Source organism: Sminthopsis crassicaudata, chromosome 2, assembly GCF_048593235.1.
Source record: "Sminthopsis crassicaudata isolate SCR6 chromosome 2, ASM4859323v1, whole genome shotgun sequence".
Taxonomy (NCBI): Eukaryota; Metazoa; Chordata; class Mammalia; order Dasyuromorphia; family Dasyuridae; genus Sminthopsis; species Sminthopsis crassicaudata.
Window position 1 is genome coordinate 560,672,767 of NC_133618.1, and position 15,975 is coordinate 560,688,741.

Consider the following 15,975-nt stretch of genomic DNA (forward strand, 5'->3'; position numbering starts at 1 on the left):
CTCCTCAAAAGACTTCATGTGCCCATCTCTGTGTCCAGCAAGGGGACCTAGACCATTGGCCAGCAGTTAAGTATGTGTACCACTGAGGAAAGAAAATCTTTGGTCTCCCTAACTAGTAGCTGTCTTGAACACAACGGTTCTATACTATGCTCTTGCACAGATACCCATCATAGCATAATCAAATTTTCTACTATATTCTCAATACTTTCCCTTTTAGAATCAAAGGATAGCATGACATGATGCATAGGTAATTAGACTTGGAGATAGGAAGACCTTGGTTCAATGCCACCTCAGACATTTTCTAACTGTATGACTGTAGGCAAGTCACTAAGTAACTTTTCCTGATCTCAGCTTCCTCATTACTTGGGAGTGTTTAAATAATGTGGATAATTATAACTTTCAAATGGGATAAAGTATATAAAGTATTTTGAAAGTCCTAAAGTGCTACATAAATATCTATTTTATTACTATTTCTGACCCTCCTGGCAATTTTAACTATATAATGATTATATTGATACACTGATATATATATATATATATATATATATGTATGTGTGTGTGTATTATGCCATGCCATAATCAATATATATGCCATGTCCAATTGCAAACTGAAGCATATAATTTAAAAATGGACTGGGAGAGGGGGTAAAAATTTTTGTGCAAAATAATCTAATTTTGCATTACTCCTTCAATTTTTTTATCCAATTAATTACTTGGTAAAGAATACTTTTCTGTTTCATAAAATGTGAATTATTGTTTTAAATCAAGGTATTTGATTTTACATGTTATTTTACAGCCATTTATTTTTATCCTGGAACTTAACCAGAAAAAAAGGCATTTCAATAGAGGATGCTCATGCCTACTTGGATCATTGCACTTCTGAGAATAGCGAAGTCATCATGAAATACTGCTGTTACTATGTAAAATGTTCTCTTGGTTCTGCTCACTTCGCAATATCAGTTCATGTAAGTTGTTCCGGGTTTTTCTAAAATCATCCTCATCATTTTTAATAGCACAAAATTATTCCATTACAATCATATGTCATAACTTGTTTAGCTATTCCCCAATTGATGGGTGTTTCCTTAGTTTCCGGTTCTTAGCCTCCACAAAATGGACTGCTATAAATATTCTTGTACAAATATTAGTTTTGCAATGATCCAAGACAATCAAAAAGAACTTATAATGAAAAATAACTGATATTGTCTAAATACAGATTGAAGTCTGCTATGTTGATTTGTTTCTTTGAGTCTTCTTGCAAAAAATGACTAATTTTACAAGATTATACGTGCATATAATCTTTACCAGATTGTTTACTGCTTCCGAAATGGAAGGCAAGAGAAGGAAGGGATAGAATTTGGAATTCAAAACATTTTTTAAAAGATATATGTTGAAAATTGTTCTTGCATGCAATTCGGAAAAATAAAATAAAAATAAAATGAAGGGGATAGATAAAAATATTTGAAAAGGTAAGAAAAGAATAGGTTATTCCAAATAACATTTTGTTTATATATATTTGATTCTAGAGGCATTAAGGTGCAACTAGAGTTTATTTAGTAGGGGAATGATGTGTTACATCAATGGAAAATTCCAGTAAATGACTGCAAATTCAGTGAAGTATGGAGAGATCTAAAATAACTGTAGTGGAGTGAGATAGTGAATTGATTAAGGAGGAATGAAAATACAGACTAATAATAGAGGATCCAAATAAGATTGGATAATATAAATGTATAGCAGAACCGTTCTACAATTGGATAATTTCTTCCAGTAGCATGTGAATAAGAAAAAGTGTTAGATGATAGGAATAATCTAGAGTTGGGGTTTGGTGAGGCATAGGACAAAGAGGAACTGGAAACTAAAACTACCAAGGGAGAATGTGGCTAGTGTACTGATAATGGCCTGCAAAAGAAATGAGGGGATGTAGGGGTGGAGATCAGAGGTTGAGGTCATAAGGAATAGGGGAAAATATAATATAAAAGATTATCAGATAAAGAAACCTGGGACTTCATGAACATCTGTGGGTGCTAGTATGATTAAGGGCATAACTATCTGTAAATGAATTGAAATAGAGTAAGTAAAATGAAAATAGTTAGGGTATTTGAAGTATCAGTATGTATATATGTATGTATATATGTATATATAATGAAGCCCTCTTATACAAGGGCAGGAGTCAAGATAGAAAGACAAGACAAGTCTTAAAGATGATATATAAAAGTTGTCAAACAAATTACTCAACCTTCCTTGTCCTCAACTATAAAATGAAACTAACACTTTACCTAAAAACTAGAGTTTGAAAACCATTCTAGACCAAGTCCTTGTCTATCATACCTATCTTCTCTCCCCTACTCCAGACATACTCTTCTCTAATGTAGAAGAATATTGGGACCTCAGAAGTCTAATTATCACCTCCAACATTTGTTCTATGACCTTAATTTCATATTTATACATGAATTTATGGTTTGGAAAAGGCTCTCCTTATAACTTCTAAGGATATAATACATAAATAGCATTTTTCTCCATTTTACAGATAAGGAAAATGGGGCTGGAAGGTTAACTGTCAAGTCTCCAATTACACACAAAATAATAATTAACATTTATAAAGACTTAGCCTTTATATACATTATCTCACCCTTAAGACTATTTTTCTATACAAGTGCCATTATCCCCATTTTAAAACTGAGACTCATTTTAATAGACTTAGAAAGTTAAGGGATTTGTCTAAGGTCACAGAGAGATTTAAAGACAAGTTTAGAACCCTCGGCTCCAGATTCCACTCCCAGTCCAGGGTACTTAAATTCTGAATCTTCATATTCTCAGCTGTAAGATAGGAACTTAGCACATCAAGACTGTCTGTTGTAAGAATCAAATAAGATTGTGTATATTAAAGTGCTTAAGAAAATCTTTTTAAGTTTTATAATTAGCTATGTAGAAAAATAAAGCATTCAATCAAGTTTTTAAAATTAGGAACAAAGAATACTAGCTATGTTGATTCAATAAGGACTTAAAATCATTTTGCCTATATGTTGAACACTGTGCAAAACACTAAAACTACAAAGCTAAAACAAAGTAGTCTCTATTTTCAAGGAATTTATATTCTATGAGATAAGGAGAAATTTATACAAACAAATGTAAAAAAAAGAAAGAAGGAAATATAAGACAACTTTTAGGAAGTGACCTAACAACTGGAGGTTCAGGAAAGATCTCTTGATGGAAATGGCACTTATGCTGAGACTTTAAACCAACTAGAAAAAGTCTTAAGCTTAAGAGCCAAATGAGAAGAAAAATCTGTGCAAAGAAAGGCACCAGAAGTCATAGAGATATTGCCTTATATGAGGATCAGTAAATAGTCTATTGGGGCTGGAACATTAAGTTTATGCAGAAGGAAATACTATGGAATATGCTTGAAAAGGCAAGTTAGAGCCAAACTGTAACAGTTTTAAATACCAAATAGGACATCCTATATTTTATCAGTTAAACATTAGGACTGAAACATATAGTACAGTTGTTAGGTAAGAATGAAAAAAAAAAAAGAGGCAGCAAATAAGGAAATCTTAAATGTATCTTTAAATTCTTCATCCTTTGATTTCAGAAAGGCCTGGAGAGATTTACATGAACTGATGCTGAGTATAATGAGCAGGACCAAGGGATCATTATATACTTCAACAACAATTCTATATGTTGATCAATTCTGATGGACGAGGCTCTCTCCAACAATAAGAACCAAATCAGTTCCAATAGAGCAGTAATGAACTGAACTGGCTATACTCAGCGAAAGAACTCTGGGAGTTATCTATGAACCACTACACTTAATTCCCAATCCCTATATTTTTGTCTGCCTTCACAGGCTAATTATATACTGTTTCAAAGTCTGATTCTTTATATACAGCAAAATAACTGTTTGGACATGTATACATATATTGTATTTAACTTATACTTTAACATATTTAACATGATTCATCAACCTGCCATCTAGGGGAAGGGCGTGGAGGAAAGGAGGGGAAAAGTTGAAACAAAAGGTTTTGCAATTGTCAATGCTGGAAAATTATCTGTGCATAAAATTTTTGTAATAATTAATTAATTACTTTTTTAAAAATTCTTCATCCTTCATCACAAAGTCTTTTCATATTGTTTCCCCAAATTCCAAGGTCATGCCGGAATTACTTTAACGTCTATTAAATTTGTCTTTCTGCTTTCAATTGATCTTCTATGTCATGAGGATACTGATCTTCCAAAACCATTACTTCTTTCATGTCCCATTCAAGAACCTAGAGTCATTCCTTATTGTCTGTCACAATCTCTCATTGTCTACTTGTAGTAATACATTCTCCTATATTGCAAGGGCATTGAGAATTACAAAATAGAAACAAAGACTGGATTACTTTTCAGAAATTTTACCAAGTATTTTTTAATTGTCCTAAATTTTTTAATAGCAATAAAAACTCATAAAATCTAAATAGAAATCTCAAGATTTCTAATTCAATAAATATTAGCATAGAAAAGATAATTGAGAAAGAAAAAAGAGGGGCAGCTAGGTGGTGCAGTGGATAGAGCACCAGCCCTGGATTCAGGAGGACCTGAGTTCAAATCTGGTCTCGGACACTTAACACTTCCTAGCTGTGTGACCCTGGGCAAATCACTTAACCCCAGCCTCAGAAAAAGGAAAAAAAAAAAAAATTAAGAAAGAAAAAAGAGCAAAGAGAAGGATTTTATTTACTGGGTATAATAGAAAATATTCCCAATAATGGGTCCATGAATTACCAATAACCTTGACCTTAAAGAAGATTATTACTTTGGACTCAAGTCTCTTCTATAAAGGAGGATGTGTCAGGATAAATAAGCCCCTTCCCGTTCTAGCATTCTAGGATACTACACTTGAGAAGTTGATCTTTTAATTTGCAAATGAGAGAAATAAAAAGTACTATAAAACCAAAGTAAAAGACAAGTTGTATTAGGTCAGATGCAGGTATTAAGCATTCTGCCCAAAGTTCAAAGTATAACTTACCTAGAAAGGGAAAAAAAAAAATTTATCTTTTATATTCCTGAAAATATGACAAAAGAACTATCATTTCAAAATTATTTTTTATGAAATGCATGGGGTTACTGCTATGTCTCTATGAGAAAAAAAAGGCAGACTGTATTAAGTCTTTCAGTTTAAATCTTGGTTTAGAGAACTGCATTTTCTAAGGTAGCTACCAGAGGGCAGCATTGACACGCTGTTTATTATTAAAAAAAAAAAAAAAAGCTTCAGAAATAACTACAGAGTTATTCTCTGCCAGAGAATCCATTTTAGGACACAAACTGCTCCTCCATTTTACAATCCCTATTACACTTATACTTTGATATGCCCCTTCATAAACAGCAAAATGAAGGAAATTACCTTCAAAAAGTCTTTATTTGTTGGTGGTGTTTTTTTACATCAGTGATTATTTTCCACAATAGCTTTAAATTAGACTGTGCCTTGAATTTTTAAAAGATTAATGGTTTCCAACTCATCCAAAACTTTTGATCATCATCATTTCATTTGTTTAATAAATTTAATAGTGTTAAATAAGAATTGCAACCAACATTTAAATTAGTGATATTTCTTTATTAGTTATTTGTGAGATGAAAAAGAACAAAATTATGAATTAGCTGTTTTCTCTCTTCTATTAAGTCTAGAAGAGATGAGTTCTATCCAGATCAGCTTAACACATGGCATTCTCCAATACAATCCCAAATCCTTATTAAGCAGTTAGTATAAAAAATACACTTGTTATTGGGAGAAGGGAGACTTAAAGGGAAAAAAAAAAAGTCTTCAAGGAGTTAATTCTGAAGGTAGAGAATGAGGGGATATAACCTGCAAAGAGGTAAGTATATACATGATAACATGAGGGAGGAAAGATGACAGACAACTAGGGAAAATCAGTAAAGATTTTAGTAAGCAAGAGGTGGCATCAGAACTGAGCCTTAAAAGAAATTTAGGATTCTGAGAAACAGAGGTAAGTAACAGAGTGTATCTACTACCAAGACTAGCCAGTAGGCCAGTTTGAGTGGAAAAGTTTTCAGAGGATAAAGAAGTGATTTTAAATTGATTTGAAAAGATTAAAAGCCAGATAGAAGAACTGCTAAGCTACAAAGTTTTCTATTTTATTCTTAAAATAATGGAGAATCAATGATGGTTCTTGAATAGAAAATGAAGTGGTCAGACTAATTTAGTAAGAGTATTAAACAGATTAGAGAAGAAAATGGAAGCAATCAGTCCATTTTGAATGTTATTGCATATATCCAGTCAATAGGAGAGAAGAGAACCAGACTGATGGCCATTTGAGTTTGAAGCTAAGAATTTAAACTATGCTGTAGAGGTAAAATTTGCAAGACATGGTAACTAAACTGGATGTACAGAATGTAGAAGTAGGATGCTGACCCTTAATCTACAAACATGGAATAATTTAAAGAAAGATTAATAAAGCAGAAATAGAAGTCTGAAATTTTGAATTTCAATTCTACTTAATTCTACTGTTGAATTTCAATTCAACAATTATAAATGAATAGAGTAAGAGTCTGATCATCTGAATCAACTCCCAAACAATGAAGATATGAATTAGTTTCCTTTCCATTTCAACTTTTACCCCTTAAACATGAAATTTTCAAAAGTCAGTGACATACAAAACATTACTGATCAGAGAAATTCAAATTAAGACAACTCTGAGATACCACTACACACCTCTCAGATTGGCTAAAATGACAGGAAAAGATAATGACAAATGTTGGAGGGGATGTGGGAAAATTGGGACACTGATGCATTGTTGGTGGAGTTGTGAACGGATCCAACCATTCTGACAGCAGTTTAGAACTATCCTCAAAAAGTTATCAAACTGTGCATACTCTTTGATCCAGCAGTATTACTACTGGGATTATATCCCAAAGAGATAGTAAAGAAGGGAAAGGGCCCCACGTGTACAAAAATGTTTGTGGCAGCCCTTTTTGTAGTGGCTAAAAATTGGAAATTGAAGGGATGCCCATCAATTGGAGAATGGCTGAATAAGTTATGGTATATGAATGATATGGAATATTATTGTTCTGTAAGAAACGACCAGCAAGATGATTTCAGAGAGGCTTGGAGATCTACATGAACTGATGCAAAGTGAAATGAGCAGAACCAGGAGGTAATTATACACAGCAACAAGACTATATGACGATCAGTTCTGACGGACATGGCTCTCTTCAACATTTGAGATGATTCAAACCAGTTCCACTTGTGCAGTGACAAAGAAAGCCATCTACACGCAGAGAACCATGGGAACAGAGTGTGGAACAAAACACAGCATTCTCACTTTCTGTTATTATTTGCTTGCATTTGGTTTCCTCAGTTTTTCTTTTTCTTCCTTCTTGATCTTGCACAAGATAACTATATAAATTTGAATACACATCTTGCATCTAACATGCATTTCAACATATTTAACGTGTATTGGACTGCCTGTCAGCTAGGGGAGGGGATGAGAGGAAGGATGGGAAAATTTGCAACAAAAGGTTATTCAAGGGTCAATGTTGGAAAAAGTATCTATGCATATGTTTTGTAAATAAAAAGCTTTAATTTAAAAAAAAAAAAAAGACAGTGACATAGATTCATAGAACTCTGGTCTAGTCTAACCCTCACCTAAGCAGAATTCAAATCATATCAGTGTAAACGTAGGATAAACACATATCTATCTATCTATCTATCTATATATATATATATATATACATATACATTCATAAATACATATTACTAATATTGGATAACATTCTAAATACAAAGCAAAATGTTATGTGAGTTCCCAAGTAGAAAAGGTAGCTTCTAAACTGAGATTTAAGGGACAGGTAGAAATAGAAATAGGCAAATAGAGATGTAGATGACTTCCATGATAGGACATTCAATACTTTCTCAAGAATCTGTTCCATTTTGGGGCAACTATAATTCTTAGTAAGTATCTCCAGTCAAGAATATCTCTACAACATCCACCTATTACTCTCACAGTGGCACATGAATTACTTGGAATGGCAATGGTCATGTTTCTGCAATTCTGACAGTAGGCTGACCAAAGTCTGATTTTGATCAGATTAAAATTATCAGGTAGGTTTCCCCGCCCCTAGTAATTCAATTGGTTGAGTGATGGATTTCTGGCCTTACACAAAGTGTTTCATTGTTCTTTTGTTGTGAATTTTTAAAATTCTGATTTCTTAAGAAGGGATATTACAATTGAGTAAATACCAATCAATTGGAGAATGGATGAATACATTATTGTATATGAAGATTATGTAATATTGTTTTATAAGAAATGATCAGTAGGATTTCAGAAAGGGCTGGAGAGACTTACATGAACTGATGCCGAGTGAAGTAAGTAGACCAAGAGAACACTGTACATAGCAACAAGATAGCGCAATGATAAATTCTCATAGACCTGGCTCTTTATAACAATGAGGTGATTCAGGAAAATTCCAATAAACTTATAATAAATGAAGTCTGCATCAGAAAGAAGACTATGGGGTCTGCATTTTTGTTGTTTGCTTGCTTTTTGTTTTCTTTCTTAATTTGTTTCCTTTTTGATCTGATTTTTCTTGTGCAGCATGATAATTATGAAAATATGAATAAAAGAATTGCACAAGTTCAGCATATATTGGATTATTTGCTGTCTAAGCAAGGGTGTGAGGAGAAAAAAATTTGGAACAAAAGGTTTTGCAAGGGTGAATGTTGAAAATTATCTATGCATATATTTTGAAAAAAAAAAATATTCCACCAAGGACATAAGCAAAAGTTGTGGTTGTAGCCAGTATTTATATTATACTTTAAGATGTTTAGATTACTATTAGATTAGTTACCCAGGATCCAATTTCTCCCTTTCTTCTCCAAAGTCCATGCAACCCCCACTACCAGTAAGGCAAGTTTTTCTTTACCCAGCTAAACACTCCCAGTTCCTTCAGCAACATTCATGGCACAAACTCAAGACCTTTCACCATCTGGTTTGCTCTCTTTTGGACATTCTCTATCTTATATCTTTCCTCCTTTTTTTTTTTTTGGCTGGGGCAATTGGGATTAAGTGACTTGGCCAGGGTCACACAGCTAGTGTTAAGTGTCTTTCGTCAGATTTTAACTCAGGTCCTGTTAACTTCAGAGTTAGTGCTCTATCCACTGCACCAACTAGCTGCTCCTCCTTCCTTATGTTTCTTGAGCCATGGTGCCCAAAATGGAATACAACAATCCAAATTAATTCTAATATTAGCAAAGTATGAAATATTTTTCTATTCCTGGGAAGTTATTTTCTTAAAGCATCACAGGATTGCATGTTTTCTTAATTACTACCTCACCCTACCAACTTATATTTACCTTTCAGTTTAATAATTGACCCCTCCCTGGATCTATTTCAGTATAACTAAATACTAACTAAACCACCCCAACTTTTATCTGTCAAATTGATTTTCTGAGGAAATATTTATCTTTATGGGATTCATGGGCTTTCACAACTTGCTAGATTAAGCCCAATGCCTGTCAAGACCCTCTTGAATCCTAACTTTACCATTTATTGTCAGCAGACCTACTCCTTGCTTTGGATTATCTACAAATTTGAGGAGTATATTACCTATTGCCTCATCCAAGTCATTGATTTTTAAAAACTGTTAAGTAATACAAGGCTTCAAAGGATATGAACAGACAATTCTCAAAGAAATTTAAACTATTTCTAGCCATATGAAAAAATTCTAAGTCGTTATTAATCAGAGAAATACAAATTAAGACAACTCTGAGATGCCACTACATACTTGTCAGATTGGCTAGAATGGCAAGGAAAGATTAATGCAGAATGTTGGAGGGGATGTGGGAAAACAGGGACACTGATACATTGTTGGTGGAATTGTGAATGCCTTCAGCCACTCTGGAGAGCAATTTGGAACTAGGCTCAAAAAGTTATCAAACTATGCATACCCTTTGATCCAGCAGTGTTACTACTGGGCTTATATCCCAAAGAGATCTTAAAGAAGGGAAAGGGACCTGTATGTGCAAGAATGTTTGTGGCAGCCCTCTTTGTAGTGGCCAGAAACTGGAAATTAATTGGATGCCCATCAATTGGAGAATGGCTGAATAAATTGTGGTATATAATATATAATATAAAAAAGAATAGATTCCTAGAAAGCTAACACTGGGACAATTAACTGAGGAAGTATACATGTTACATTATTATTAAATGTATGTATATGTACACATATACATAAATTAACACGTATGTATACATTATAAAATGTTTGAGTTGACTAAAAATAATCTTTTGATTGTCCTTCAATTAAAATAAATATTTCAATAAATGTAATTTGATTTTCTTAGAAGCAGATTTAGAGTTAAAAGAGACCTTAAAAGTCATCTAATTCTGCCTTCCTATTTCAAGAATAAGAAAAAAATCAGATTATATAAGATCATACAGGTAAAGAGTGTCAAAACCTAAGTTCAAGTCCAGATACTCTAATTCCAAATCTAGCACTTTCCCCAGGAAATCATGAGAAATAGAAAAGAATCACAATAAATTGAAGAGAAGCAGATAATATAGATAATATACTCTTCACAGCTCTGAGTAGGTGAATTTTTTAAAAGGTAAGAGAATTAGAATTAAGAACTAATTATTAATGGCAATTAGAAGAGACAAAATGGATGCTGATTACATGAAATTGAAAAGCTTTTGAACAAACAAAATTAATGCATCTAAGAATAAAAAGAAAAACAAAGGAGAGGAGACTATGGAACTTTGTATTCAATTTCTAAAACAATGGTTTGGTATCAGGATTTACAGAGAATTAATATACATAAAACCAAAGCAATCCCCAAAAGATAAGTGACCCCCCCTCAAAAAAAAGCAGTTTTCAAAAGAAAAATTATAAACCACTAAAAATCATTTAAAGGAATGTTCCAAATAACTAATAATAAAAGATAAATTATTTAAAGGTTTAGGTATTACTTCATACCTTGCAAAATGATAAAAATGACAAAAGATGCAAATAATTCATGTTACAGAAATTCTAGATTATAGGTAAACGAATATATTGCTGGTACAATTGTGAACCAGTAAAATCTTTTTGGAAAGCAATTTCGAATAAAATAATGACTAAAATGACCATTCTTTAATCCAAAGATTGCACTGCTAGATTATTATCCTAAAGAGGTCACTGACAAAAAAGAAAGGATTCATGTTCAATAAAATATTTGTAGTAATATTTATGTAGTACTAAAAAAGTGGAAACAATACCAATCACCTGAGTAATGTCTAAACAAACTGGCACATGAATGAAATTAATGTTATTGTGCTGTAAGAAATAAACATCATGGATATGGCTCTCTTCAACAAGGAGATGATTTAAACTAGTTCCAACTGTTCAGTAATGAAGAGAGCCAAATACACCCAAAGAGAGGACTGTGGGAGCTGAGTGTGGACCACAACATAGCATTCTCACTCTTTCTATTGTTGTTTGCTTGTATTTTGTTTTCTCAGATTTTTTTTTCCTACTTAATCCGATTTTTCGTGTACAGCAAGATAACTGTATAAATGTGTCTACATACATCGGATTTTACATATATTTTAACATATTTAACATGTATTAGACTATCTGCCATCTAGGGGAGCGGATGGGGGGGAAAGAGGGAAAAACTTGGAAAAGGTTTTGCAAGGGTCAATGTTGAAAAAATTACCCATTGCATGTAAATAAAAAGCTATAATAAAAATAAAATAAAATAACAAAAAAAAGAAGAAATGAATATCAATACAAAAAACATGAAATTAGGCAACATGAATGAGGCAAAATGAAATAAAGGGGCAGACAAACTATATAAAAGGAAATAACAATCACAAAATAATGCCAAATGAATATAACAAAATTATAAAAATTCAATTTGTATAATTTATACAAAATTATAAAGAGAAGATAAAAAGATACTTCCACTTCTTTTTTAAAAAAGTAAAGGTCCACTAGTGTGGACCTAAGCTAATGCAGCAGACTCATAGCACCAACTACTTTTACCACGAGCTAGGATTATTAACTCAGTGCAGATTAAAAGCAATACTGTACTTACAATATTAAATATGAGTTAATGCCCTTAAAGTCACATTTTAAGAATGGCAAAAGGCAGCAATTTTTGATGTAAGAACTCCTTCCACAAAATAGGTTGACAAGTTTTCAGAAGCAGCTTTAAGAGTCAAAGATAGCATTCTGAAGTTAAACTAGATCTTCCCTAATCAAGACTAGTAATTTTATCTACCATGTTCCTCTGCAAAAGTTTTAAACTTGTGTGTATGTCTATATACATACAAACACACATAAAACTCTGAAAAATATTAGTTCAGACTGGTTTTATATGAAGATAATAAAGATCTATGTACACTCCCCACTCTTGGTTCTTTAATGTATGGTAAAGAGTAAAGTACCAAACTTTCTACATTCTCTCTTGGTAATCCCCCAGTTTAAATGGATTTAGTTCTCTTATATACTTACTAACTACCAAACCTATATACAGAATCATCATCTCTTTTCTGATTCCAATCCCAATCACCAACTGTTCCTGAACATTTTCATATAGATGCCCATATGCACCTAAAAATCATATCCAATGCAAAATTCATTTTTATGTCTAACAATGTCACTCAACTTTTCAATAAGTTTAGTGGCTGCTTTTGCATTCTCTAGCTGATATTTAAGGCCCTTTAAGCTGCATTGATCCAGATTAAGATCACTTATTTGTTAGGATTACTAAGTGAGAACTCGGGTTGTCTGGATAGTGACAAGGTGAGAATTCAGGTTGGACAATTACAAGGTGAGAACTCAGGTTGACTTGATGGAAGGAGCAGGCTCATTGGCTGAGGTGGTTCTTCCCAGAAGCCCTTGCATTATCCCACGCCCATTCTCTGGGAGAATAAAAGAGAGAACAGTGGGCCTGGAGAGTGAGTCTACATGGAGAAGGACAAGAGCTGGAGGAGATTCAAGGAGAGGACTCTGCACTACATCTGGCTTGACGGGGCTCTCTGCAGGAAGGGAAGTCACTTCTAAGGACAAGAGTTAACAGCAACTGCTTGGAGACAACGGTTCACTACAGGAAGAAGAATCTGTCTGAAAGATTTGAGTAGACACAGCAGATCTCTTCCCAGAGAGCGATCCGGCAGCTTCTGGAGACAACAGCACGCTACATTTTGGCGCCCAACGTGGGGCAAGGACTTTTGCTTATCCTGACAAGAGGAGCTAGACCAGACCTTCGCACTTATTGCTTTTAGGCATCCCACATTCCAGCAAAAACAGATCCTATATTTGGTACAGGCTATCCCTCATGCCTGAAATGCTCTCCCTTCTTTACTGAATCACTTTGCTAGCTTCCTACAAAACACAATTCAGGTGTTACCTCTAAGATGATGATTTTGATTAATCCAGTTTTTCTTTTCCTCAAATTAATAATTTCCTTAGATGGTTTCCCTCTGAATAGCCAACTGTTCTCTACATAAAGACAGAGTTTTGTATACAATTTTATGGTCTCAATATTTGAGATATTATATTACATGAGCATAATATAATATGCTGACAAAGTACATAAGGATTTCACAGGAAGACACTATACATCTGAAGAGACCCTCCAGAAAGCAAAATAGGGGCACAGAAAGAGAATTAGCAATGGGAGGACATCCAACTTTATCTAATTCACCTTGATTTCTAGTTATATATACTGGGAATAAGATCAGGAACATCTCTCCTTCATTCTCCTTTCATTATTAGCATAAGTTATTTACTTACATATATCCTTACATATAAGATACTAGGAATACATAAAAATGGAATAAACTCCCAGTAAGGGCCTTAGAAGAATATGAGGAAAAAAATAAGGCATACTATTCACAGGTGGTCTGGAATCAAAGGATCTCAACTTCCAACTTGGCAATGCCATGTACCAAAATGACTTTTAGCCACTTATTTACTCTCTCTAGACCTCAGTTTCCCCAAATGAAAAATAAGGGAATTGGACAAGATGATCCCAAAGTACTCATCTAATGCAAATATATTATGTACATAAATAAAATACAAAGTATATATATATGAAAGGGAAATTAATGAAGTTTTTATGGAAAAGGTAGCTCCAAAGTTAGACTGAAATATATTGCAGCAGGGGCAACTAGATGGCACAGTGGATAGAGCACCTACCCTGGAATCAGGAGGAACTGATACTTATGGCCTCAGACACTTAACATTTTCTAGCTGTTGTGACCTTGGGCAAGTCACTTAACCCCAACTGCCTCACAAAAGGAAAAAAAAAAAAGGGAAAAAGAGAAATATTTCAGCAAGCAGGAACATACCTGCCCCTTCCATGTGGAAAGGACTATTTTAATTGTGGCACTGGGCTCTGAAGAAGTCAGTCTGTCTTAATTTGATAAATTTGATAAAAGGCTAGTATCATATTGGAATTAGTTACAGGACCACAATAGCATACAGTTAAAGCACAATAATATTTGAAAGAGAACCATAAAATAAAGTTGAAAAGATTAATTGGAGCCAGATTATAGATAATTTACATAATTTTTTTTTACATGCAGTGGTGAGTCAATAAGGTAATTGTAATAGTCCAGGCAAGTTGGTTAGGGTATTAATTGTGATAGCATCAATGTAAATTAAAAGATGGATGCAGGAGAAATTTCCAATGTAAAATAAATACTGCTTAAGAACAACAGGCTTTACAACTGAAGCAGATTTATGAGAACTTCTACTCTACAATTCTATTTTGCCAACAAATAAACTGAGGGCTAGAGAGGTTAAGTGACTTGCATTGTGAAAGAGAAATAAAAGAGGTTCAAGTTTAAATCCAGGTTTTCTGACTCTAAATCCAGTATCTTTTTGATTGCAACATGCTAAGTTCTTGAATTAGAAATGGAAGAAAAGGAGGCAGCTAGGAAGGGCAGTGGATAGAACACTAATCCTAAAGTCAGGAACACCTGAGTTCAAGTGTGGCTTTAGATACTTAACACATCTAGTTGTGTGAGCTCAGGCAAGTCACTTAACCCCAATTGCGTCAACAACAAAAAAGGAAGAAAAGATGGAAGGTTTGAATATATGATTCAATTTACCAAGACTGGTCAACTGAGAGGATACCATTACTATTAACAGAAATAAAGTTTGTCGAGAGGAAAATTAAGAGGAAGAGAAGACAGCCAATTCAATTTTTGTAAGGCAAATGATATTTCAAAACAATAAACAGGAAAAAGTGTTGAAGCTCAGGAAAACATAAGATTGCATATATAAATTTGGGAGTCATATGCTTAGAGCTCATTTTTACCAATTTGCAAGGTATGATGACCTAAAGCTTTTATTAAAACATTTACATTTTTCTTAACTATTATTCTTTTTGATGGTTGTTAATGTTTTGTGACTGTAAACCACTTATCTTTGTCTCAGTTTCCTCTCCTATAAGAATACAGTTATTCATTTCACATCACAACTTTACCCACTGCACTTTAACTCTACTTTTGGTTAGCATAAGAAATTAAATGTGAATTTGGGGGAAGTTTTGCAGAACCTGCAGACAATAAAAACAAGTTTAGAAACTCAAAATGCATAAAATATATAGCATTGTAAAATATCAATATATTTTATCATGAATACCACAATCATTTATCCTTCTCCAATATGAAGAGAGTAAAAAATTTTACATGGCTTTTCCAGATTGGGGAGAGCCACTCCCTAACCCCTGCATTGTGGAGGTAGGTAGTAATAATAGTATCTTCCTCAGAGGACTCAGAGGATCAAATGAGATAATAATTGTGAAGTAGTTAGCACAGTGTCTGGTATATATAGGAACTCTTCACTACCTCATGATTCTTTTATAGTTTCAATAGTTAAGGATGGGACAAGTAATTTATATTCTCTGTGAAGAAAGTATTTCTGGCTTACCAATTAGAGCAACTGCTCTATGATATGACTATTTAGAACACAATAAATTTAAGAGACTAAAGT

The 15,975-nt window shown here is 33.5% G+C and overlaps 1 protein-coding gene across 13 annotated transcripts in view; it reads right to left on the minus strand.

Moving 5' to 3' along the window:
- The window catches only part of CHD2 (chromodomain helicase DNA binding protein 2), a 181,512-nt gene that overhangs the window by 96,045 nt on the left and 69,492 nt on the right, over positions 1 to 15,975 (minus strand). The gene's annotated exons all lie outside the window — the stretch shown is intronic.